Here is a 24,312-nt window from a genome sequence, read left to right as displayed (position 1 = left end):
GGACTATAAAGAAAGCTGACTGCCGAAGAATTGATGCTTCTGAACTGTGGTGTTGGAGAAGACTCTGGAGAGTCCCTTGGACTGCAAGGAGATCCAACCAGTCCATCCTAAAGGAAATCGGTCCTAAATGTTCATTGGAAGGACTGATGTTGAAGCTGAAACTCCAATACTTTGGCCACTTGATGTGAAGAGCTGACTCACTGGAAAAGACCCTGATGCTGGGAAAGACTGAAGGCGTGAGGAGAAGGGGACAACAGAGGATAGGATGCTTGGATGGCATCACCGACTCAATGGACATGAGTTTGAGTAAGCTCCAGGAGTTGGTGATGGACAGGGAGGCCTGGCGTGCTGCCATCCATGGGGTCGCAAAGAATCGGACACGACTGAGCAACTGAACTGAACTGAACGTACTAAATCTTAAAAATATCTCACATTAAGAAAAATTTATACAGAATATGTTTTCTGACTATAATTAAACTAAAACTCAATACAAAAAGATAACTGGAAAAGTTACACACGCTTAGAAAGAAAACATTTCTAAATAACTTACAAACTAAAGAAAAGTCACTATAAAAGTCAGAAAATATTTAGAACCAAAGGAAGATTGATTATTAAAACTTGAGGGATAAAGATATTTGCTTCCAGGAAGATGGAGCAGATGTACACTTCCCTAAGCCCAGTAATACAACTGAAAGTCTCAAATGTTATACATACTGACATATGTAACATGACTCTGAAAAATGGAGACTAGAAGGAAGATCAGCTAAGAACCCTGGGACAAAAGAACCAACACAGTGGCAGGCTCCCTGGATTTTCTTTATTCCTCATTTATGCCCAACTTGGAGGTGAAGAAGCTGGCAATGAGTTCAGACCCCTCCCCCAATCCCATAAAATGTTTTAACCCTCTTCTTTAGCCAAACTAACAAGAAAGGGGAAGCCCAGCAAGATAAAAAAAAAATTTAAGACAGTAACGACCTACTACAAGCAAATACTATGGAAAAAGTTGTGGTTCTACCACTTCCACACAAGCAAAAGCCAAAGCCAGGCTATAATCCCAATACCCTATCAGGGATGATATACAAGCAATTAGGAAGTTGGGACTTTCATCTCTGCTGAAAAGTAGTTAAGCCTCACGTTCCCGAATGTCAATGGAGACCACGTGGGTCACCTGAACTTTCACTCCACCAAGAGTAAGCGTTAGCTCATCCCTCAATCTGCTTAACTGCTCTCAGAGAAGGCTTAGTGGAGAGTGAGGACTGGCACTACACTCAGCAATAACAAGGCTACCCTTTCTGCTGTGTCAGTAGAGACCACATGAGAAGCCAGAACTCCTCGCCACCCAACAATAAAATGACAATCTCTACAACTCAGGTGTCAACAGAGGTTAAATGGAAAAACTGGACTTTCATCCCCAATTGGCAATAATGAGATAGCATTTCCCGTTTCTCTACCAGAGAGATGTCGAGAAAAGCCAGCTAAAACAGGTTTAAGTAGAATCCAAAGTCTCATTAACATAAACCTCAGAGTTCCAGGTTTCAAAAGAAAATCACTGTCATATCCAGAATGAGAAACATCTCAAATGTAAAAAGACAACTGCAAGATGCCAACACTGAGATGACAGAGATGTTTAAGTTATCTGACAAAGATTTTAAAGAAGTTATGATTAAAATGCTTCAGTGAGCAATCACAAGCCTGAAATACATGAAAAAAGAGAGTCACAACAAACAAATGTCTCAACAAAGAATTCAAGATATAAAGAAGAACCAAGTGGAAATTTTAGAAATTAAAAATACAATGACCAAAATAAAAATCTAAGTATGAGCTCAACAGTATGAAAAGATAAAGAACAAAGAATTAACTAGCAAAAGAGACACTGATGTATAGAACAGTCTTATGGACTCTGTGGGAGAGGGAGAGGGTGGGAAGATTTGGGAGAATGGCATTGAAACATGTAAAATATCATGTATGAAACGAGTTGCCAGTCCAGGTTCGATGCACGATACTGGATGCTTGGGGCTAGTGCACTGAGACGACCCAGAGGGAGGGTATGGGGAGGGAGGAGGGAGGAGGGTTCAGGATGCGGAACACATGTATACCTGTGGTGGATTCATTTTGATATTTGGCAAAACTAATACAATTATGTAAAGTTTAAAAATAAAATAAAATTAAAAAAAAAGAATTAACTAGAAAAGAAATTGCTCACTTTGAAAAGACAATAGACTAAAATAGCAGATGCTCAGGGAGTTGTAAGAAAATAAAACATCCACCATTTGTGTCAAAGTCTGACTCCAGTTATATGATTATCCAAAATAGGTAAATCCATAGAGACAAAGTAGATCGGTGGTTGCAAAGAGCTTAGGGTAGGGAATAGGGAATGACTGCTTAATGGGTACAGAGTTTTCTTTGAAGGTGATAAAAACATTTTGAAACTAGAAGTGGTAGTTGTACAACATCATGAATGTACTAAATGGCACTGAATTGCACACTTTCAAATGGCTAATTTTGTTATATAAATTTCAACGCAATTTAAAAAAATTTAAAGCAAACCAGGAACTGAAAGGCACATCAATTTAATACAAGGTGTGTTCAAAAAGAATACAGTAAAAACCATGCTTGATTTCAAACTCTTCAATGCTTGCCTTTGAGAATCTGATTAATAAGACAAGGATGTCCATTATCACCAATTTTACTCAACTTTGTACTGAAGATCTGGAAAAAAACAAAGGTATAAAAGGTCAAAAAACATGGAAAGAAAAAAACTTATGTTATATACAAAAGTTCTGATAGTATATATATAAAGTACAGAAGAATTTATAGAGAAATGATTAGAGGAAGGAAGTCAGACTGCTAAGGAGATTAACACACAAAAACTAACTGCATTCTACATACCAGCAAGAGAATATTTTAAAAGATATTCTTTGTTCATGGGTCCTCTTGATATCTTCTTTTATGTTATGAAATCTTTCTTTGAATCTTTTGTCCTATTTCTTCTGCTGAATTATCTTTTTAATGTACTAATGTACAGGAATTATTACATCATGCGAAATGCCAGGCTGGATGAAGCACAAGCTGGAATCAATATTGCTAGGAGAAATATCAATAACCTCAGCTGAGCAGATGACACCACCCTTATGGCAGAAAGCAAAGAAGAACTAAAGAGCCTCTTGATGAAAGTGAGAGAGGAGAGTTAAAAAGCTGGCTTATAACTCAACATTCAGAAACCTAAGATCATGGCATCCAATCCCATCACTTCATGGCAAATAGATGGGGAAACAGTGGAAACAGTGTCAGACTTTATTTTTTGGGGCTCCAAAATCACTGCAGATGGTGACTGCAGCCATGAAATTAAAAGACACCTGCTCCTTGGAAGAAAAGCTATGACCAACCTACACAGCATACTAAAAAGCAGAGACATTACTTTGCCGACAAAAGTCTGTCTAGTCAAAGCTATGGTTTTTCCAGCAGTCATCTATGGATATGAGAGCTGGACTATAAAGAAAGCTGAGCACCGAAGAATTGATGCTTTTGAACTGTGGTGTTGGAGAAGACTCTTGAGATCCCTTGGGCTGCAAGGAGATCCAGCCATTCCATCCTAAAGGAGATCAGTCTTGAATATTCATTGGAAGGACTGATGCTGAAGTTCCAATACTTTGGCCACCTGATGCAAAGAACTGACTCATTGGAAAAGACTCTGATGCTGGGAAAGATTGCAGGCAGGAGGAGAAGGGGACGACAGAGGATGAGATAGTTGGATGGTATCACCGACTCAATGGACATGAGTTTGAGCAAGCTCTGGGAGTTGGTGATGGACAGGGAAGTGTGATGAGCTGTACCCCACAGGGTCACAAAGAGTCAGACACCACTGAGTGAAGTGAACTGAGTATGTGTAGGAATTCTTATAAAATTAAAATCACTATGAGAAAACCAAAAAGTCTGATGATAATAAGTTTGGAGAAAACAGAAGAGACAAGTGATAGTATATTCCCTTTGGGGAAAAACAAGTAGTATCTAGTCCTGTGGTTACTGCTGAGTTTTCTAAATTTGCCTGCATACTGAGTGCAGCACTTTAATAAAATCATCTTTAGAATCTGAGGACACTAGCTTTGTTCGTAGTGATGCTTCTTAAGTCCCATTTGACTTCACACTTAAGAAATGACTCTAGGTGAGTGATCACACCATTAGTGATGTAGGTCATTAAGACATTTTTGGTACAGTTCTTCTGGGTATTCTTGCCACCTCTTGATATTTTCTGCGTCTGTTAGGTCCATACAGTTTCTGTCTTTTACTGCACCCACCTTTACATGAAATGGTCCCTTGGTATCTCTCATCTTCCCGAAGAGATAGCTAGTCTTTCTCATTCTACTGTTCTCCTCTATTTCTTTGCATTGTTCACTTAAGAAGGATTTCTTATCTCTCCTTGCTATTCTTTGGAACTCTGCATTCAGGTAGGTGTATCTTTTCTGTTAAAGTGCTGCACTCAATATGCCAGCAAATTTGGAAAACTCAGCAGTGGCCACAGAACTGGAAAAGGTCAGTTTTCATTCCAATTCCAAAGAAGGGCCATGCCAAAGAATGTTCTAACTACCACACAATTGCACTCATTTTACATGCTAGCAAAGTAATGCTCAAAATCCTTCAAGCTAAGTTTCAACAGTACATGAACCAAGAACTTCCATATGTTCAAGCTGGATTCAGAAAAGGCAGAGGAACCAGAGATCAAATTTCCAACAACCACTGGATCACAGAAAAAGCAAGAGAATTCCAGAAAAACATCTACTTCTGCTTCATTGACCACACTAAAGCCTTTGACATCATAACAAAACATGGAAAATTCTGAAAGAGATGGGAATACCAGACCACCTGACCTGCCTCTTGAGGAATCTGTATGCAGGTCAAGCAGCAACAGTTAGAACCAGACATGGAACAACAGACCGTTCCAAATCAGAAAAGGAGTATGTCAAGGTTGTATATTGTCACTCTGATTATTTAACTTATATGCAGAGTACATCATGGAAAATGCCAGGCTGGATGAAGCTCAAGCTGGAATCAAGACTGCCGGGAGAAATAACAATAACCTCAGATATGCAGATGACACCACCCAAATGGCAGCAAGCAAAGAGGAACTAAAGAGCCTTTTGATGAAAGTGAAAGAGGACAGTGAAAAAGCTGGTTTAAAACTCAAGATTCAAAATACTGATATCATGGCATTCAGTCCCATCACTTCATGGCAAATAGATGGGGGGGAATGGAAACAGTGAGAGACTTTATCTTCTTGGGCTCCAAAATCACTGCAGACAGTGACTACATCCATGAAATTAAAAGACACTTGCTCTTTGGAAGAAAAGCTATGACAAACCTAGACAGCGTATTAAAAAGCCAGGCTTTGCTGACAAAGATCTGTCTAGCCAAAGCTTTGGTTTTTCCAGTATTCATGTACGGATGTGAGAGCTGGGCAGTAATGAAGGCTGAGTGCTGAAGAATTGATGCTTTTCAACCGTGATGCTGGAAAAGACACTTCAGAGTCTATTGGACTGCAAGGAGATCATTCTGGTTAATTCTAAAGGAAATCAACCCTGAATATTCACTGGAAGGACTGATGCTGATGCTCCAATACTTTGGCCACCTGATGCAAAGAGCCGACTCAATGGAAAAGATGCTGATGCTGGGAAAGATTGAGGGCAAGAGGAGAAAGGAGCTACAGAGGATGAGATTGCTGGATGGCATCATCGACTCAATGGTCATGAGTTTGAGCAAACTCTGGGAGATGGTGAAGGACAGGGAAGCCTGGCATGCTGCAGTCCATGGGATCCCAAAGTCAGACATGACTGAGTGACGGCACAACAAATCAGTATCTAAAGTTAAAGAAATGAATATATATTATGACACAGAAATTCTCTACTTGATATATAATTGAATATATATATATATTCAATATATACTGAATATATATTGAATATATATATAATTGAATATATATAATATCTAATTGAAATATGAGTAATTAATATAAGTATACCATGAGATACTGTTATAGCAGTATTATTCCCAACTGAAACCTAGAAACAAATCATACTGCCATTAACAGCTGAAGAGAGAAACTGTGATATAAAGGAATTAGTCCTATATGTTAATGAAAGCTATGTATACTACCTAAGTATCACAAATATACTATTCAAACAAAAGAGAGAGTCAAAAGAATATACACTCATCTATTCCAGACATCTAAACTTCAGAAAAAATGAAAAGAGGACAAAATGAGATTTAGAGAATATACACTTAGGTATGTCTGAGTTGTGAAAGAATTCGGGAAAAAAAAAGGAAGTGATTAATACAGAAGTCAGGATAACGTTACCTGAGGAAGGCTGCTAGTAATCTAACTCTCGATCTCAGTTGTGGTTACACTGGGGTTTGCTTTGTAAATCACTCAGATATGTACTTTTGTGTACTTTTCTTTTTTAAACTTTATTATAATCAACATTTTTTAAACAGATTTGATTTTTAATTTTAAAACTCAAATTTCTTAACTTTCATTCAAAAACTTTTCTAAGTATTACCAAGGACCCTGGTCTTTTCCACTGCTCTGCCAGCATGCTGCTATTGCTAAGTCACTTCAGTCGTGTCCGACTCTGTGCGACCCCATAGACGGCAGCCCACCAGGCTCCCCATCCTGGGATTCTCCAGGCAAGAACACTGGAGTGGGTTGCCATTTCCTTCTCCAATGCAGGAAAGTGAAAAGTGAAAGGGAAGTTGCTCAGTCGTGTCCAACTCTTAGCGACCCTATGGACTACAGCCTTCCAGGCTCCTCCATCCATGGGATTTTCCAGGCAAGAGTACTGGAGTGGGGTGTCATTGTCACAGTTGTGAGGGTACCACAACTTCAGACATCACATGGATACACAATAACATGTGTAAAGGACTATTTCTTTTACTAATTCTCTTCTGTTTAATTTCTTTATACTTTTTGTTTTTAAGGTTAAAATTTACATATAATGAAAGGCATAAATTTTAAGTATACAATTCCATGAGCTCACAAAGGAAGAACCCAAGAGTATTCCACTGTTATATTTAAACAACAAAAGCACATTTTGTTCTTTTACTGATGTGCATTTGGATTGTTTCCAGTTATTATGAATAAAGTTGCTTGTAACAAGACATTTTGTGGACATATTTTCAGTTGGGGAGAGGTGTAAATATATAAGCAGAACTGCAAAATTATGGAGTATATGTTTATAACAAACTGACAAATCTTTTTCAAAGTAGTTGTATCGTTTTCCATTTCAACCAACGTAAGAGTTCTTTCCTCCACATTTTGGCCAACATTTGGTGTTGTCAGTTGTTAAAAGAAAAACTGAGGCACATTAAAATTTTCAAGTTTATATGAGCATAAAGGATCAAACCCGGATCTCCTACATTACAGGCAGATTCTTTACCATCTGGAGCCACCGGGGGAACCCTCCATAGCAACTGAATTCAGTTCAGTCGCTCAGCCGTGTCTGACTCTTTGCAACCCCATGGACTGCAGCATGCCAGGCTTCCCTGTCCATCACCAACTCCCAGAGCTTGCTCAAACTCATGTCCATCGAGTCAGTGATGCCACCCAACCATCTCATCCTCTGTCGTCCCCTTCTCCTCCCACCTTCAATCTTTCCCAGCATCAGAGTCTTTTCAAATTAGTCAGTTTTTCACATCAGGTGGCCAAAGTATTGGAGTTTCAGCTTCAGCATCAGACCTTCCAATGAATATTCAGGACCAATTTCCTTCAGGATTGACTGGTTTGATTCCTTGCAATCCAAGGGACTCTCAAGAGTCTTCTCCAACACCACAGTTCAAAAGTATTAATTTTTCGGTGCTCAGCTTTCTTTATAGTCCAACTCTCACATCCATACATGACTACTGGAAAACCATAGCTTTGACTAGACAGACCTCTGTTGGCAATGTAATGCCTCTGCTTTTGAATATGCTGTCTAGGTTGGTCATAACTTTTCTCCCAAGGGGCAGGCATCTTTTAATTTCATGGCTGCAGTCACCATCTTCAGTGATTTTGGAGCCCCCAAAAATGAAGTTTGTCACTGTTTCCCATCTATTTGCCATGAAGTGATGGGAGCAGATGCCATGATCTTAGTTTCTGAACATTGAGCTTTAAGCCAACTTTTTCACTCTCCTCTTTCACTTTCATCAAGAGGCTCTTTAGTTCTTCTTCACTTTCTGCTATAAAGGTGGTATCATTTGCATATCTGAGGTTATTGATATTTCTCCCAGCAATCTTGATTCCAGCTTGTGCTTCATCCAGTCCAGCATTTCTCATGATGTACTCTGAATAGAAGTTAAATAAGCAGGGTGACAATATACAGCCTTGATGTACTCCTTTTCCTATTTGGAACCAGTCTGTTGTTTCATGTCCAGTTCTAACTGTTGATTCTTGACCTGCATACAAATTTCTCAGGAGGCAGGTAAGGAGGTCTGGTATTCCCATCTCTTGAAGAATTTGCCACAGCTTGTTGTGATCCACATAGTCAAAGGCTTTTTGGCATAGTCAATATAGCAGGAGGTGTTTTTCTGGAACTCTCTTGCTTTTTCAATGATCCAACATGTAGGGAATATGCTATGCACAGGACTGTACTATAATTAACAGGGCTTCTTTGAAAAATATGAATGACTTTCTCATCACCCCAGGCTGGGAGCAATAAAATGTACATCATGGAAAAACATCTTGGAAACCTTCTCTCTGAAACTACACCTTTTGCAAGGTTCTAATCTGCTGGATGCAGCAGCAGATGGGATTTCTCAATTAAACCCCATTCCTCACTTGAAAACTACTGGAGGATCAATGGCTGGTTTTATGTTAATTTTTATGTCTTTCTTCTGTTTTTACATAGTGTGCAGGCGAATCACCAAGAAAGTCAACGGACATCAACAGCAATTAGCAGCTAGCAAATTAGCAATTGGCAAACAGCACAGAAGCTTTGGCTTCTATGACTATCGCTTTGGTCAGTAATTACAAAAAGTAAGGTTCAAAAAATAAAAAAGGGAGATATGTAGGGAATATGTTATGCACTGGCCTGTACTATTAGGGCTTCTTTGAAAAGTAAGAATGACTTTCTCATCACCCCCAGGCAAAGGGCTGGGAGCAGTAAAAAGTACATCATGGAAAGACATCTTGAAAACAAGATGCTGAGGTACTGATGTGACTGATGGAAAACCATTAGTAACTGTTCCTGTAACCAGAGCCTTGAGGGAGTTGCTGAGAAAGGGCGTCACTAAAGGGCTAAGCAGAGTCCTGAAAGGCCTGAAGGTTTGACATTAAGAAGTGTGCAATGTATATCTTTATCCCCGATCTGAGATTGATATCAGATATTAGTATCAAAGAACAGATATTGATATCAGATATCAAAGAACAGATATCTCTAGAGCACGTAAAAGGAAGTAGATGTTAACAATAAAAGGCATGCAGGATTAGGATCTGGTCTTTTGCCTACGAACGGCATCAGTCCCTGATCCCCACTTTATTTCTGAGTCTTATTTTTCCTTATTCTTATGCAGCACCGGTCCCTCAGGTCGGTTTGTTGTTGGGCTGGTCCCAACCAGCAACTTGATGTTGGCAATTTGATCTCTGGTCCCTCTGCCTTTTCTAAACCCAGCTTGAAAATCTGGAAGTTCACGGTTCACCTACTGTTGAAGCCTGGCTTGGAGAATTTTGAGCATTACTTTGCTAGCATGTGAGATGAGTACAATTGTGCAGTAGTTTGAGCATTTTTTGGCATTGCCTTTCTTTGGGACTGGAATGAAAACTGACCTTTTCCAGTCCTGTGGCCACTGTGGAGTTTTCCAAATTTGTTGGTATATTGAGTGCAGCACTTTCACGACATCATCTTTTAGGAATGAAATAGCTCAACTGGAATTCCATCGCCTCCACTAGCTTTGTTTGTAGTCATGCTTCCTAAGGCCCACTTGACTTCACATTCCAGAACATCTGGCTCTAGGTGACTGATCACATCATCGTGCTTATCTGGTCATGAAGATTTTTTTGGTATAGTTCTTCTACGTGTTCTTGCCATCTCTTCTTAAAATCTTCTGCTTCTGTGAGGTCCATATCATTTCTGTCCTTTACTGTGTCCATCTTTGCATGAAACGTTCCCTTGGTATCTCTAATTTTTTGGAAGAGATTTCTAGTCTTTTGCATTTTGTTGTTTTCCTCTATTTCTTTCTGATAAAATGTGGTCCACTGGAAAAGGGAATGGCAAACCACTTCAGTATTCTTGCCTTGAGAGCCCCATGAACAGTATGAAAAGGCAAAAAGATAGGACACTGAAAGATGAACTCCCCGGGTCGGTAGGTGCCTAATATGCTACTGGAGAAGAGTAGAGAAATAACTCCAGAAAGAATGAAGAGACGGAGCCAAAGCAAAAACAACATCCAGTTGTGGATATGACTGATGATGGAAATAAAGTCCAATGTTGTAAAGAAAGATATCACATAGAAACCTGGAATGTTAGGTCCTGAATCAAGGCAAATTGGAAGTGGTCAAACAGGAGATGGCAAGAGTGAATGTCAACATTTCAGGAATCAGTGAACTAAAATGGACTAGAATGTGTGAATTTAACTCAGATGACCATTATATCTACTACTGTGGGCAAAGATCCCTTAGAAGAAATGGAGTAGCCATCATAGTCAACAAGAGAGTCCAAAATGCAGTACTTGGATGAAATCTCAAAAATGACAGAATGATCTCTGTTCGTTTTCAAGGCAAACCATTCAATATCACAGTAATCCAACTCTATGCCCCAACCAGAAATGCTGAAGAAGCTGAAACTGAATGGTTCTATGGAGAAGGCAATGGCACCCCACTCCAGTACTCTTGCCTGGAGAATCCATGGATGGAGGAGCCTGGTGGGCTGCAGTCCATGGGGTCGCTGAGGGTCGGACACGACTGAGCGACTTCACTTTCACTTTTCACTTTCATGCATTGGAGAAGGAAATAGCAACCCACCCCAGTGTTCTTGCCTGGAGAATCCCAGGGACGGGAGAGCCTGGTGGGCTGCCGTCTATGGGGTCACACAGAGTCGGACACGACTGAAGTGACTCAGCAGCAGCAGCATGCAAACCTACAAAGATCTTCTAGAACTAACACCCAAAAAAGATGTCCTTTTCATCACAAGGGACTGGAACACAAAAGTAGGAAGTCAAGAGATACCTGGAGTAACAGGTAAATTTGGCCTTGGAGTACAGAATGAAGCAGAGCAAAGGCTCATAGCGTTTTGCCAAAAGAATGCACTGGTCATAGGAAACACCCTCTTCCAACAACACAAGAGAAGACTCTACATATGGACATCAACAAATGGTCAATACTGACATCAGACTGATTATATTCTTTGCAGTCAAAGATGGAGAAGCTCTATACAGTCAGCAAAAACAAGACCAGGAGCTGACTGTGGCTCAGACCATGAACTCCTTATTGCCAAATTCAGAAATTTCTTCTTAAATTGAAGAAAGTAGGGAAAACCAATAGACCATTCAGGTATGACCTAAATCAAATCCCTAGGATTATACAAGTGGAAATGACAAATAGATTCAAGGGATTAGATCTGATAGACAGAGTGCATGAAGAACTATGGACGGAGGTTCATGACATTGTACAGGAGGCAGTGATCAAGATCATCCCCAAGCAAAAAGTGCAGAAAGGCAAAATGGTTGTCTGAGGAGGCCTTACAAATAGCTGAGAAAAGAAGAGAAGCTAAAGGCAAAGGAGAAAAGCAAAGACATACCTCTGTGTCTTAGTGAATAGTAATGTCTTTGTCCTGAAAGTCTTCCATCCCCTTTACACTCTGATATAGTGAATTCCCAGTCAATCTTCAAAACCGTGTTCAGGAATGCAGTACTTCCTCCATGAAGTATCCCTTGACTCTTGCAAACATATGTATGTAATTACTTCACCTTCTAGCTTCTATTTTAGTATATATAACATAGTCAGTGTAACTTCACTCAGGGGAAGAAAACATGTCTTACTCATATTTATAACCCCAAAACCTAAAACACATGTACATATGAGCACAAAAACATTAAACGAGTATGTTCACCATCCTAATGCTGCTTTAGCCTCAGTTCACTTTTCTCATCCATATTCAATAACTGAGGCTTCCGCATTGGGCAGAATGCTGCCCCCCAAAAATGGTGTCATGTCCTAATCTCTGTAACTTATAATAATATTAAATAGCCAAAGATGTGATTAAATTAAGGATCTTAAAAGGAGGCGCTTATCCTGGATTATACCGGTAGGCCCTAAATACTATGACATGTATCCTTATAAGAAAAAGACTCAAAAGTAGGCAATATGACCAAGAAAGCAAAGATCAGAGAAATGTAGTCACAAACCATGGAGTGCCTTAAAGCACAGGAAGCTGAAAGAAGCAAGAAAAGGATTTTCCCTCTAGAACATCGATCACCTTCTTGGCACCAGGGACTGGTTTCATGGAAGACAATTTTTCTACCAACCTGGGGTAGGGGGTGGTTCAGGATGATTCAAGAGCATTACAGTAGGGTTTGTGCTCCTATTAGAATCTAATGCTACCACTGATCTGGCAGGAGCAGTGGCTGCACGTATAGATAAAGCTTCGCTTTCTCACCCACCCATTGCTCACCTCCTGCTGTGTGGTCTGGACTGGGGACCCCTGCCCTAGAGCCTTTAAAGGGAGAGTGGCCCTTGATTTCAGACTTTCAGTCTCCAAACTGTGAGAGAATAAATTGTTGCTGTTTTAAACCATCTGATATGGCAAATTGTTATGGTAGCCACAGGTAACTAATACACTGGCTTTCTCTTCAGTCTATTTTTTCACAATGAATTTTAGCCAGTCTGTAAATTTCTCTCAGTTTTAAACTCTTACCATAGTCAAACTTTTCTGATTTTAGCCAATCAACAGACAGGTATCAACTCCTCACAGACCACCTAAATACATTAGGCACCTGAACTATACAATAAAAGAATTTCTATTATGTGGAGTTTACCAAATAAAAAATTCACAATGCAAATTATAAAAAGTACATAATTCCAACAATAATAAAAAGTAAAGCAGATTATTTTGATCAGCTCATTAATCAGTTAAGCACTTATTAGATGAACTAGTCTCTGTGAAAGGCAATTTTTAAGAGACATAGCACAACCCTTCCGCAAATACATCTTGCTAACTTTGCAACTACTACTATCACAAAACCACACCTACATGTCCTTTCTACTACATCTTTAGACCAGTCCCAGCTCCACAGACCCACACATGATATTTACTTTAACACAGGAGCTGTATTTCTTAAGAAGTGGTACAATGTCTACCCAAAAGGATGGTAATTCAAAATATTCTAAAAGCACAGCTGCTGATGCTCATGGAAAGCTTCCAAAACACATTCCATTAAAAAGCACATACTATGCTTTTGAACATTTCAAAACAATGCTTTAAATACATGCCCCAAGGTTAAAAGTCTAGGGAGAACCCACATTGGGCATCACTTCACTTATAAACAAAACATTACAAATAAGTTACTTTAAAATTCAAGAGAATTCTATCTATACTAGTCACCCAAACAGCCTTTGGATGGCCATCCCAGGATGTCCTGTATACAAAAAATGTCACAACTTGACACCCTGCCAAAACCTGAAGTGCAGCTGGGAGCAGACCCTTCAAAGCCCTGGTAAGGTGCCAGGCCCTATAATTGTGATTTAGAAAGAAACGGGAGGGGAAGGAAAGAGGAAGGAAAGAAGATATGTTTTAGAGTAGTTAGCAATCAACCACCAAAGCACTGAATTAAAATGTTATTCTATTCTTATAATTGCACTGTCTGCCTCCACACAGCTTAATTCACACAAAAGAATTCTGGGAAAGTATGATACAGTAACCAGTCAACCTCAAATGCTTAGCAATAAATTATAAAAGTCTCTGAAAAGTTGTGATCCGAAAAACAAAGATGACTCTTACCCAAACCATACTTCATTTTCATATTTCTTTGTGTAGGCTCTATTACATATGAGGACTTTACAAAAGATTTATGAGTACTTAATACCTTTGTGTGAGCTGCAAAGTCTTCTGTGCTCACACTCCCATATTTCTCCTGAAATAGAAAAGGTGGTAGCTCCTAACCATATGGCTCCTAACACAAAATGAAGGTTGTCTACAGATCCAACAACATATCCTGGAAATTATTTGCTTTTTTTAAAATAAATTCTGATTTAACTATTTCCATGAGATTTATGCTCTAGTCTGGAAAGTTAAATAAATTTTAAAATTGTTAGGACTTCAACTGATGTTTTTATTAGGATTAATATAAGCATAAGCATCCAATTTTCGTATTTGAGAATCTGCCAGAAAAAAATGTATAAAATTTTTCAGAGCCAAAAAAGGGAGATAAAAGTACACAATACAGGTTAATTTTAAAACCATTTATTTAAAAGAAGAAAAAAAGGAATTAAACAATCAGTACTTACTGAGTAGATACTATATCATATTTACTGAGTGGTCTACTTACTCAAAGGGCTCTGAAGGAGATAAATATGCAGACCATCAAGTCAAGCTGACTTCTGAGCAAGGAAGAACATGCACATATTCAGAATACTATGGACATTTTCTAAGTGCCTATTTTATGCCCAATACCTTGCTAAGTACAGGGGTTCAGAAATAAAAGAAAATTTGTGCCCTCAAGGAATTCATGGTGGTCACTGAAACATGTTAACAATAGCTAACTAAACAAAAATGAGAAAATTTACAATTTATTCCTTATTGTACTTAAATATTTTTTGCTGTGTGGGTATATCATCTATATAAAGTAAGCGAATTCAGGGCTTCCCTGGTGGTCCAGTGGTAAAGAATCCTCCTTACAATGCAGGGGACACTGGTTCAATCCCAGGTCAGGAAAGTTTCCACGTGCAACTAAGCCTATGTCCCACAATTACTGAGCCTGTGCTCCAGAACCCGGGAGCCACAGCTACCCAAGCCCAGGCACCCTAAAGCCTGTGCTCCACAACAGAACAAGCCACCGCAATAAGAAGCCTGAGCTCCTGCAAGCCTAAGTGCAGCAACAAAGACCCACCACAGCCAAAAATAAATTAAAAAGTGAATTCAGAAACTTTTAGAACTATAAAGCACAGGAATATATTTATAGGTAGTATGGGAGCACTTGGGAGAGAGGCCAAATTCCGCTGGAGAAGCTGTCAGGGAAGACTTCATAAAGACAGAAACCCTGAGCTAAGACAAAGAAAGGGATGCAAGGAATATCAAGTACAAAGGCATGGAGATGGAGAGATGACATTGGAGGTAGAGGCTGACAGGTATGGGGGAGCGTTACCAGCCTGGAGAGGTAGGGCAGAGTCCTGAAGGCAATGTGTAGAAGACTGGAGTTCATCCTGAGATCTAGGAGAGTCAACAAAAGGCTTTAAGCTTGTGGAAGATAAGGGACAGTACAGGGTGGGTTCAGATTTGTAGTCCAGAACAACAACTACATTAGCCAAGGTGTAGAACAGATCTGAGGTGGAGTGGGGAGTGAAAAAGAGAGAGAGAGAGAGCTACCAAAAGTCCAGGAAAACAAAGATGAAGGTCTCAACTATGAGATTGGCAGCAGGTATCAATAGGGAATAGTCTTGAAAATGAATCTGGAGGCAGAAGTAACAGGTGTTAGTAGTCAGATATTGATACACCTCTCAAAAACAAACAAAAAACAATCCACTTTTTTCAAAGACACTAAAAGGCCAAGAAGGAAATCAGGACTTTTTTTTTCTTTACAAATAAAATGGAATCTCAGTTAAACCAGAGACTGTTTCAAAGATGACAATTACTTCAAGTACTAATGCTTTACATGAACAAAGAATAAAGCACAGGGACCTTTGCAAAGCATCCGAGTAAATGCAAATACCATCACAGTATCTCTAAATATCTACCTTTCTTCCATAGGGATTTCATCAGCAGAGGGGTAAACGCTAAAGCTGGCTCTGCCAGGAACAAAGACATAAAATAAGTATTTTGTTCCTTAACTGTCCACCTGCTGTTACTCCTCCTCATTCTTTCCTTCAAACAATCATCTCTATAGCAACACATTCTTAAGAAATTTGTGGGTGGAAAGCATATGTTTTTGCAAAAATATGAGAACTCAAGAACATGAGCTACTTTTTTTCCCCCTTTATACAAGAGATACACAATATATCTTAAAAGACAACTGCAAAATATGAAACAAAAAGACACACTTAAAAATAAGGAAATGTAAAAACTGGCATTGCACATTTACATGGAGTTTCTTTTTATAGGTTACAATGACACCTTGTGGCAAGATTTTTTAAATTATAAGTTACCTTGGGAAATATTTTACAGCAGATATAATAAAACTGGTTTAGAAAATAAGACCAAGACCACACTGTAGAGGCACTATGAACACGTACAATAATCCATCTGGAACATTAAGGACAAGGAGGTTCCTCAAAAAATTAACAACAGAGCTCCATATGATCCATCTGCCTGCAATGCAGGAGGCCCAGGTTCAATTCCTGGGTCAGGAAGATCCCCTGGAGGAGGGCATGGCAACCCACTCCAGTATTCTCGCCTGGAGAATCCCATGGACAGAGGAGCCGGGCAAGCTGCATACCATGGGGTTGCAAGAGTCGGACACAACTTAGCAACTAAGCCACCACCAGCACTTCTGGGTATTTATCTGAGGAAAATAAAAACACCAAACTCAAAAAGATGTATGTATCCCAATGTTTACTGCAGCATCCTTTATAAGAGCCAAGATGTGGAAACAAGCTAGGCCCATCAGTGGACAACTGGACACAGAAAATGTGATGTGCTCTGTTGTGTGGCACACGCGATGGAGTGTGACTTAGCCATAAAAAAGAAGAAAATCCTGCCATTGTCAACAACACTAACGGACCTTGATGGCATTACGCTAAGTGAAGAAAGAAGAAAGAAAAATACCATATGATCTCTCTTAAATGCAAAGTCTACACACAAACACGAGAAAACACATCTCAAAGAAAGAGAACAGATTGGTGGTTGAGGCCGGGGGTGGTGGTGAGGGGAAAGTAATGGGTAAACTGCTTTGGGATTTTTTTTTCCTTAGTTTACTTAAGTTGAAATAATTAAGGGCAAAAAATAAACTTTAAAAAATGTCACACTATTAGGAAGGCAAAAGCATCTTATGAAACTATTATTACCAAGTCATGCTATTCCCTTCACTTGAGCCAAAACTATAAGACTTTTTTAATGATGCAATAACAAACAACTTTTATAATCTGAAACAAAACTGATAATGTTGGCAATACCTTTAAATGTTGACATATTGTTCACAAACTATGAAATAATCGTATGTCATTAATCCTTTCTTAACAACTGAATCCTAAAAGATGATGCTGTGAAAGTGCTGCACTCAATATGCCAGCAAATTTGGAAAACTCAGCAGTGGCCACAGGACTGGAAAAGGTCAGTTTTCATTCCAATCCCAAAGAAAGGCAATGCCAAAGAATGCTCAAACTACTGCACAATTGCACTCATCTCACGCTAGTAATGCTCAAAATTCTCCAAGCCAGGCTTCAGCAGTACGTGAACCGTGAACTTCCAGATGTTCAAGTTGGATTTCGAAAAGGCAAGAGAGTTCCAGAAAAACATCTACTTCTACTTTATTGACTACGCCAAAGCCTTTGACTGTGTGGATCACAACAAACTATGGAAAATTCTTCAAGAGATGGGAATACCAGACCACCTGACCTGCCTCCTGAGAAATCTGTATGCAGAAATCTATATGCAAGAAGCAACAGTTAGAACTGGACATGGAACAACAGACTGGTTCCAAATCGGGAAAGAAGTATATCAAGGCTGTACACTGTCACCCTGTTTATTTAACTTATATGCAGAGTACATCATGAGAAACACTGGACTGGATGAAGCACAAGCTGAAATCAAGACTGCCAGGAGAAATATCAATAACCTCAGATACACAGATGACACCACCACTCTTATGGCAGAAAGTGAAGCATAACTTAAGAGCCTCTTAATAAAAGTGAAAGAAGAGAGTGAAAAAGTTGGCTTCAAACTCAACATTCAGAAAATGAAGATCATGGCATCTGGTCCCATCACTTCATGGCAAATAGATGGTGAAACAGTGGAAACAGTGACAGACTTTGTTTTGGGGGGGCTCCAAAATCACTGCAAATGGTGACTTCAGCCATGAAATTTAAAGACGCTTGCTCCCTGGAAGAAAAATTATGACCAACCTAGACAGCATATTAAAAAGCAGAGACATTACATTACCAACAAAGGTCATTCTAGTCATAGCTATGGTTTTTCCAGTAGTCATGTATGGATGTGAGAGTTGGACTATGAAGAAATTGATGCTTTTGAACTGTGGTGTTGGAGAAGACTGTTGAGAGTCCCTTGGACTGCAAGGAGATCCAACCAGTCTATCCTAAAGGAAATCAGTCCTGAATATTCACTAGAAGGATTCTAAAGCTGAAACTCCAATACTTTGGCCACCTGATGCAAAGAACTGACTCACTAGAAAAGACCCTGATGCTGGGAAAGACTGAAGGTGGGAGGAGAAGGGGATGACAGAGGATGAGATGGCTGGATGGCATCACCGACTCAATGGACATGAGTTTGAGTAAGCTCCGGGAGTTGGTGATGGACAGGGAGGGCCTGGCATGCTGCAGTCCATGGGGTCGCAAAGAGTTGGACACGACTGAGCAACCGAATTGAACTGCATTACCAATTGAACAGAAAATAACATGAAATTTTTCAATATTAATCCGATAAATAAGAGAATAATTTAAACTACCTTTCATCAAGAGTTTACTATGTTTATTTACTAAACTATGCTGCTGTTGCTAAGTCGCTTCAGTCGTGTCCGACTCTGTGTGACCCCATAGACGGCAGCCCACCAGGCTCCCCCATCCCTGGGATTCTCCAGGCAAGAACCCTGGAGTGGGTTGCCATTTCCTTCTCCAATGCATGAAAGTGAAAAGTGAAAGTGAAGTCGCTCAGTCGTGTCCGACTCTTAGGGACCCCATGGACTGCAGCCTAACAGGCTCCTCTGTCCATGGGATTTTCCAAGCAAGAGTACTGGAGTGGGGTGCCATTGCCTTCTCCGAAACTATGCTAAACACTAGTAAACACAAACCTTATCAGTGCAGTCTGCACACAATCACCTTTAATAATTGCTTTGAAATATTCTTCTTAGTGTCTTTAACACCATGATCACCTCCCATCTCTGATTCTTCTTGTTGTCCCTAATACGTATGTTCTTTCGCTTACTCACCATGAGGCTCTCTAGTCTGACGAAAAGTCAAGCTGCCTCTCTCACTGCCTGATGTATTACTGAGTTGGCCAGAAAGTTCTTTCAGGTTTTCCCATATCATCCTGAAGGAACTTTCTGACCAACCCAATACATCTATCTGAATGACACTCAAATTTATAACCACGTTCCTCACCTCTCTTCCAAAGCTAACTCTTTACTACATGTCCCACCTACAATGGAAGCTCAGCATAACAAGAATGAAACTCACTAACTTCAAAGTTTCTACCTTCCTCCTTAAATTAAAAAAATTACTACTACCATCCCCTTATTTCTTACCACACAAACTATTCCCCCTCTCCTATTAGTAACAAGTAATCCTACTGACTCTTTACCTGTCTGTTGATTTTAACCACTCTTTTACCATCACCATTTAGTGCAGAAATCTCAAATATTTTATATTTGGCTTATTTTAACAAAAACCTAAACAGTGTCCTGGATTTTGGCCTTTCCTCATCCTTACAATAGCTTACAAGTATCTACCAGGACAGTCCTCCTTATATACTGTTGCCTTTATTGTAACTCCTACTATAATCCTTCCTATTGTTTACTGGATCAAACCTACACTTCCCAGCCAAACTCAAAGCCCTGCATTAGCCAACGCCCCTTACAAATGCAAACAGTTTCATGTTGCTGCCCCACAGGACCCCTTTGCTAGAGCAAATTAAGATGTTTGTCTCTCATACATGGGTTGCCTATTCTTACCTTCACAATATTGTTCATTACTTATGCCAAATTAAAATACCTTCCCCTTAAATCTTTTCAACTAATCCACAAATCAGGATCAGAGTCAAACCTAAAATTCTACCATCTGAATAATCATAAAACTATTGCCAGAGCTTATAGTTAACTCTAAAAGTGAATGTAAACAATAGCTTCTGCCCATCTTTCTGCTCCATAAATTTCTACTTTCCTTGTGCTTGCCCCACAGTATTTATTCTAAATTCTATCACATAGGCATTTTCCCTTTCATTAACTGATAACTAAGTAATCTATCTTTCCAAAGAGACTGAGATCCTCAAAGGTAAAACTACAATCATCTTCATTTTTATCAACACAGCTCCCAATTCCAGTAAACCGAGGTAATGACACAAAAGTGATTCACACAATTTCTGTGATGTGAACCCTACTTTCACATAGGCTAGCAGTGTAATTTAAGAGACAGCTTAGGGAGAATATCATTAAGAACATCGTTTGCCAAGCAATTATACATGCCTTCTGATATTTATCAATCAAAATATTTGTTTTCAAAAAGAATTCTAGGCAAGTGTCTGATAATCAAAAGCTTTAAAAATGAACATATCCTTTGACCTAGCAATTCCACATGTAGGAAGTACTCTTAAGAAACTAATGAAGAGATGCGCACAAATATTTACATTCAGGAACCTTCTTCATTTATCATTTAATAAATGTTTATTGAGAGCATGCATGCAGAGAGCCAAGTAGGAGTAGAAGACAGAATCAGATCCCTGCTTGCATGATGCTTACATCACAGTGCAATTTGTAATGGATAAATAGGCTATAAAAAGTATATTTAATAGCAAGATATACTATATTCATGGATCAAATTACTCAACATTAAGATGTTTATCTCTCTCAAATTCAGTGCAATGCCATTCAAAATTCCAGCAGACTTTTAAAAAACAGAATTAACAAGTCAGTTTTAAATGTATGTGAAAACAAAAGGAATTGCAAAAACTGAAAAAAAAAAACTTGGAAAATTTGCTCTACCTGACTTCATAACTTATTAAAATGCTACAGAAATCAAAACAGTATGGCATTCATATCCAGACACACACACACAGAGAGTCAAATTCACAAACAGACCCAAATATACAGTCAATTAATTTTTGATCAGATCAGATCAGATCAGTCACTCAGTCGTGTCCAACTCTTTGCGACCCCATGAACCACAGCATGCCAGGCTTCCCTGTCCATCACCAACTCCCAGAGTTCACTCAGACTCACGTCCATTGACTCAGTGATGCCATCCAGCCATCTCATCCTCTGTCATCCCCTTCTCCTCCTGCCCCCAATCCCTTCCAGCATCAGAGTCTTTTCCAATGAGTCAACTCTTCGCATGAAGTGGCCACCAAAGTACTGGAGCTTCAGCTTTAGCATCATTCCTTTCAAAGAAATCCCAGGGCTGATCTCCTTCAGAATGGACTGGTTGGATCTCCTTGCAGTCCAAGGGACTCTCAAGAGTCTTCTCCAACACCACAGTTCAAAAGCATCAATTCTTCAGTGCTCAGCCTTCTTCACAGTCCAACTCTCACATCCATACACGACCACTGGAAAAACCATGGCCTTGACTAGACGAACCTTTGTTGGCAAAGTAATGTCTCTGCTTTTGAATATGCTCTCTAGGTTGGACATAACTTTCCTTCCAAGGAGGAAGCGTCTTTTAATTTCATGGCTGCAGTCACCATATGCAGTGATTTTGGAGCCCAGAAACTGTTTCCACTGTTTCCCCATTTACTTCCCATGAAGTGATGGCACCGGATGCCATGATCTTCGTTTTCTGAATGTTGAGCTTTAAGCCAACTTTTTCACTCTCCACTTTCACTTTCATCAAGAGGCTTTTCAGTTCCTCTTCACTTTCTGCCATAAAGGTGGTGTCATCTGCATATCTGAGGTTATTAATATTTCTCCCGGCAATCTTGATTCCAGCTTGTGTTTCTTCCAGCCTAGCGTTTCTCATGATGTACTCTGCATATAAGTTAAATAAGCAGGGTGACAATATACAACCTTGACATACTCCTTTTCCTATTTGGAACCACTCTGTTGTTCCATGTCCAGTTCTAACTGTTGCTTCCTGACCTGCATATAAATTTCTCAAGAGGTAGATCAGGTGGTCTGGTATTCCCATCTCTTTCAGAATCACAGTTTATTGTGATCCACACAGTCAAAGGCTTTGGCATAGTCAATAAAGCAGAAATAGATGTTTTTCTGGAACTCTCTTGCTTTTTCTATGATCCAGCGGATGTTGGCAATTTGATCTCTGGTTCCTCTGCCTTTTCTAAATCCAGCTTGAACATCTGGAAGTTCACGGTTCACATACTGCTGAAGCCTGGCTTGGAGAATTTTGAGCATTACTTTACTAGCGTGTGAGATGCGTGCAGTTGTGCAGTAGTTTGAGCATTCTTTGGCATTGCCTTTCTTTGGGATTGGAATGAAAACTGACCTTTTCCAGTCCTGTGGCCACTGCTGAGTTTTCCAAATTTGCTGGCATATTGAGTGCAGCACTTCCACAGCATCATCTTTCAGGATTTGGAATAGCTCAACTGGAATTCTATCACCTCCACTACCTTTGTTCATAGTGATGCTTTCTAAGGTCCACTTGACTTCACATTCCAGGATGTCTGGCTCTAGGTCAGTGATCACACCATCATGATTATCTAGTCAATTCAATGGAGAAAGGACAGTCTTGTCAACAAATGGTCCTGGGACAGCTCCCGATCCATGTGTAAAAACACACTTCAAGTCTTACCTCACATCGTACACAAAATGGACTCAAAACACAAACACAAAACATTGTACAATAAAACTCATAAAATCAAACACAGGAAACTATCTTGATCTTGAGTTAAAGATTTCTTAGATACAATACCAAAAGCATAATCCATTAGAGAAAAAAAACTGACCAACTGGACTTTAAAATTAAGAAAGAACTCCTTTAAAAGACACTAAAGGAACAGATAAGCAAGCCTGAAGGAGTAATTTACAAACCATATATTGATAAAGGACTTGCCTCCAGAATTTAAAAATTGTCAAAATAACAAGAAAACTCAATTTAACAAAACAAAACAAAAAAATTGGCAAAAGATTTGAATAGGCACTTCACCAAGGAAGATACACGGATGGTTAACACATGAAAAAGTGTTGAATATCATTAGTCGTTAGTGAAGGGCAAACTAAAAACACAATGCAGGGACTGCCCTGGTGGTCCAGGGGTGAAGACTCCACTTGCCAATTCACAGGACATGGGTTCAATCCCTGGTCCAGGAAGATTTCATGTTGCAAGGCAACGAAGCCCACACACCACAACTACAGCCTGCGCTGTGCAACAGAAGACGCCACCGCAAGCAGCCTGTGCACTGCAACCAGGGAGCAGGCGCCTCGCCTCAGCTAGAGAAGAGCCTGCACAGCGACAAAAACCCAGCACAGTCAGACATTGTTTAAAAAAACCCACAATGCAATATTGCTAATTATATACCTATTAGAAAGGCTAAACTTTAAAAGGACGACCACACTAAGTATTAACTAGAATGCAGAGAAACTGAAGTTGTTATAAACTGCTAATGGGAATGTATAATGGGAAAATCGTTTGGGAATAACACTTTGGAAGTTACTTAAAAATTAATCATACACTTACCATATAATCCAGTCATTTCATTTATAGGTAAAAATGCAAGAGAAAAATATTTTTACACACGTTTAAAGTAGCTTTATTTATGAGACTCAAATATGGATCCAACAAGAGGTAAACAGGTAAACAACTTGTGATACATCCACACAAAGGAACTACTCAGTAATAAAAGGAATGCATTAATGTGGGTGAACCTCAAAATAATTATGCTAGGTGAAAAAAACTAAACAAAAATGGGTATATATTATACGGTTCCATTTATATCAAATTCTCTGAAATTCAAACTAACCTTAGTGACAGAAAGCAAATTGGTGGTTGCCTCGGAATGGAAATGACTGGCTGGTGGAGGGGTCAGAAGGAGGGAAGGATCTCAAAACAACATAAGGAAACTTGGGGTGTGACAAATATATGTAATACCTTGATTGTGGTAATAGTTTTACAGGTGTATACACATAACAAAACTTAAAATTGTTTACTTTTAAAAAGGTATACTTTGTTATTATCAATTACATTCAATAAAGCTATTTTTTTAAATAAACATTATGAACTTTAGAAAAAAGATTTTCCTAAAAGAAATCTGTAGGCCCAGATGATGTCACAGTTAACTTTTTCTTAAAGAAAAATTATGAAAG

At 39.3% G+C, this 24,312-nt stretch overlaps 1 protein-coding gene across 3 annotated transcripts in view; it reads right to left on the bottom strand.

The window, feature by feature from the left end:
- CEP83 (centrosomal protein 83) overlaps positions 1-24,312 on the bottom strand; it is a 140,237-nt gene that overhangs the window by 97,100 nt on the left and 18,825 nt on the right. The window contains exon 2 of one of the 3 annotated variants that reach the window (XM_070370914.1): positions 2,640-2,709. The exons of the other annotated variants lie outside the window; for them this stretch is intronic. The gene's annotated coding sequence lies outside the window, so the exon portion shown is untranslated. The remainder of the gene's footprint in view (positions 1-2,639; positions 2,710-24,312) is intronic. 3 annotated transcript variants of the gene reach the window in all.

This window comes from Bos mutus, chromosome 5 (genome assembly GCF_027580195.1).
Source record: "Bos mutus isolate GX-2022 chromosome 5, NWIPB_WYAK_1.1, whole genome shotgun sequence".
In the NCBI taxonomy this organism is placed as follows: Eukaryota; Metazoa; Chordata; class Mammalia; order Artiodactyla; family Bovidae; genus Bos; species Bos mutus.
The sequence above is the reverse complement of the archived record's forward strand: the minus strand, read 5'-3'. Positions and strand labels throughout refer to the sequence as shown.